Source organism: Elephantulus edwardii, unplaced genomic scaffold (genome assembly GCF_000299155.1).
Source record: "Elephantulus edwardii isolate Elephantulus edwardi_28Jun2011 unplaced genomic scaffold, EleEdw1.0 scaffold00236, whole genome shotgun sequence".
In the NCBI taxonomy this organism is placed as follows: domain Eukaryota; kingdom Metazoa; phylum Chordata; class Mammalia; order Macroscelidea; family Macroscelididae; genus Elephantulus; species Elephantulus edwardii.
In genome coordinates this window covers 2,111,974-2,116,029 of record NW_006399986.1, presented here as the reverse complement: position 1 = coordinate 2,116,029, position 4,056 = coordinate 2,111,974, and positions in this window count along the sequence as shown.

Below are 4,056 nucleotides of genomic sequence, written 5' to 3'. Positions count from 1 at the left end.
TCTTAATTATTACTTATTTATTATTATTACAAGCAGCCAAAAGCTGATTCCTATGAGGTGAAGGTTCAGGAGACCTCCACCCTCTTTCATATTGCCAGCTTTTACTCCACCCATCCTCTGTTTCCATGGCACCTCCCCTTCTCTTGTGCACTCAATAAATCTTTGTGAAGACCAAACTGTACTCTCATATTGCATTTACAGGTAAGCGGTGTATGTGGAGGGGAAAAGGCACAACTTGAGACTGAAAACCTCAGACTACAGCTAAGGATCACAGTCAGAAAGCACGTCGTCAAAGTTTCCCCTCTTTCGTGCGTGCTGACGTTCTGAACTCTGGTGCTGTTCACGTTGAAACTTTGCATGCAATTGATTGCTACTCAGCCACTTATGTCCGTGGTAATGTTTGAGTGCAAATGGTTTTTACCACAGAGAAACATTAGCAAACAGAGGGGGGGGGAATTGTGAGAGTCCATTCCATCTCCTAGCAACACTACTGGACAGAGTACAACTGCAGAATAGAAAAGGTGAAGGATGTAAATCTTTCTTTTTTTAATTATTATTATTTTTGTGTGTGTAGCATCAAATCAGATCTGACAGGAGATTGTCCCTTCTTCTCTAGCAGGGCATCTGGTGGATTCGAACCGTGCACCTCTGGGATTGCAGTGCAGTTTCTTGCCACTAGGCCACCATAGCTCGCCAAGGACATAAATCTTTACAGACGTGGACTGCACCGTCCGCTGGGGAATGGCTCTCAGACTGAAATGCCCATATTTCTGTTTGCATCCCAGTGCTTACCCGCTGCAACCCCAAGGCTCCTCTGATACTTAGTAGTGGTTAACACACATCAAATGAAAAAAGGGAAGACAAAAGAGTAAATACCTACCCAAGGAGAGAAGATTCCCATACATCTCCAGCATCACTTCCTTGTACAGATTCTTCTGCTCAGAGCTCAGTGTCTCCCATTCGGCCTCTGTGAAGTCCACCGTGACATCCTCAAATGTAACAGGTTCCTAGAATAATCCACATGTTGATACATACTGATTCTCCATCCGTTTGTATTAAAAAATAAAGAGTTTAACTTGTGGTAAGAGTTTGCATCTGACTTTAATCACTACCTTTTAGAGAACATACTTTTTTAAAAATTAATTTTAATGAAAGTTTACAGACTTAGGATTTCCATTCATTCACTGTTGCACTTTTCTCCCTGCCCACCAGCCCAAGTCACTTTTTTCCTTGCAAAGTAAAAGAAAAACTCTTTCACCGTTATGCATTCCCTCCCCCCAAGTCCACTCCACTGTACAGCCTTCGCTCTGGATTCCTGTCATGACAAGAATACCCAATCATATATCCCTTTTAAACAGTTCTCTCCCTCATCTGTTTCAATGCAGTATACTGTTGCGCGCCTTGCCTGTCCAGCAGGAATAAGGACACAACACTTTACGGTTCCTTCTCACAGCGGCGCATGGCCTCCATTGTATACATCATTCCTCCCCTCCTTCTCTGTCTTCTCTCAACCCTGATGTCAGTCCCTTTTTACAACAGTGGCCCTATGCAATACTTGTCCTTTTGTGACTGAGATATTTCACTCAGCATACTATCCTCCAGGGTCACCCATTCTGTATTTCATGAGTTCCTTATTTTTCAATACTGTATAGTATTCCACTGGGTGGAGATACCAGAGCTTCTCTATCCATTCGTTTGTTGATGGGCACTTGGGTTGTTTCCAGTTCTCTGCTACTGTGAACAAAGCCACAATCAACATGGGTGTGCATATATCTGCTTGGGTGTAGAGAGCATACTTTTCCATAGTAAGTTCTTCAGGAACATATCGTGTGTGTAAAGCAATTGTTATTTCCTTTATTGTGAATTGAGTGAAAGCTTACAAAATATATTGGTAGTTTTCATTCACTCTTTGATAAACATTTTGTTTTATAGGATTAATGACAATATCGACAATGTATTGACCTTTTCCACTACCTCCTAGTATATATGATTTCCTTTTATGCCTCAATCCTACCACTTCTTCTCTTTAGAACCTATCCTTGGGTAAATGTTGCTTTTCTGACCACATACATTCTTCCAAATTTTTTGTTATTCTAAGACACAATTGCCTCCTGAGTATTTGGACAAAGTTTGACCCAAAGGGGTATATATCATTCCACACACTAGGGTGGTCCATCCGTCCCCATGTTACTGGTAAATCTGGACTTTTTTAAAAAAAAGTTATTTTACTGTTTTGGTTTTTTAATTTATTATTATTATTATTATTTCGTGAGTACCATCAACTCAGATCTGCCTTGTACAGGAGGGGATTGTCCCTCCTTCTCTAGCAGAGCATCTGGTGGATTAGAACCATGCAACTCTGGGACTGCAGTGTAGCTTCTTGCCACTAGAGCTCACCTACTGTATTTTTTTTTTAATTTATTTTATTTCATTATTTTTTTGTGTGTACCGTCAAATCAGATCTGACTGATACAGGAGGAGATTGTTCCTCCTTCTCCAGCAGAGCATCTGGTGGATTTGAACCGTGTACCTCTGAAATTGCAGTGCGGCTTCTTGCCACTAGGCCACCAGAGCTCGCCTGTATTTTTTTTTAATGTCTTGTACCACTTGGAAGCAGGAGTGGCACCCACTTCCTAAACAACATGCCTCTGGAAACTCTATGAACTTCGATAAATGATGATAGTTATATTATAGAAAGGCTCCAGGCTTTTTCAGAGTCACTATGAGTCGTGCTCAACTCAACAGCAATCAACAACAATAAGAACATACTGTATCACATCTGAAGGTCCTTGAAAATAAGAACAGTCCTTATTTAGGGCTATTTCTGTAGAAAGTGTGCAAAAATAACATTCTAAGAAAAAAATAACAACTTTCGGAAGTACTTGACAAGTTTTGTAATTAACCCTCACTAGGTCATCTACTTTTAAAAAACAAGAGTTTAAAATTTTTAATTATAGTTAAAATTTATCATGGACAAAATGATTTTCACTATTAACAGATAAGCTTTGACTTTGTTGATCTGTTCAAAACTCTTCACCGTGCTGTTTATACACTAAACTTTGGAAAATAAAAATATAGTGATAATGTCACCATGGGTATACTGAATTAGAATATTCAAAACTATTCAGTAGTAACTAATAAGGTTCAGACTTAGACTTTTTTTTAAATTTAGAATTTAAAATTTTTTAAATTTAGAATTGTTGATTTAGAACAGTAGCAAACCAAAATAACTACTACAGAGGCCAAGAAAATGAGTAAAATTATTGTAAAATGTATATTAAGTGATACATTATAATAACTCCCTGGAGTTTTTAGGTTTGAGTGAATATATGAAAACACAACTAATAATACTCTATTTTTAGAGATAATTTTTCTAAATAATAATAGTATTTTTTCTCTTTGTTTAATTATTATAAGCAATAAAATTAAAGCGCTCCAAAAAAAGCTGATCCAACAGAATGTGGAAATTAGCAAACAATATCATTAGTATCACGTGCCAGGAAAACCTTGAAGATTATTTTTAAATGGCTAGAACTGTACATGGATAGGAAAACGCCACAAATTCAAGCTGGATTCAGAAGAAGCCGTAGCCCCAGGGATTTCACTTAGCTGAAACAGAGAATACCAAGAAGCTGTTTACTTGTGTCTTACTGATGATGCAAATTAGGGATAACATGAGAAGAAGCAGAATCCCAGAACTTTTAATTGTGCTCACGTACACCCCAAAAGTAGACCAATAATAAGCTGTTGTCAGAACAGAACAAGGAAACACTGAAGATTTAAGATGCAGAAATATGTGCAGCCAGGCTTGTATGGGGGACACTCAAAAAGAAGCAGGATTCCAGAACTTTCAATTGTGCTCATGCAAAACTCAAAAACAGGCCAATAATAAGCTGCTGTCGGAAGAGAACAAGCAAAAGCTGAAGATTTAAGATGCAGAAATGTGTGCAGCCAGGCTTGGATGGGGGACACTCAAGGGCACGGGGCCCACCCAGCATTAACAAAGGCCCTGGAAGGAGCAGACATCAACAAGCACCAAACAAGCAAGGAAAAAAG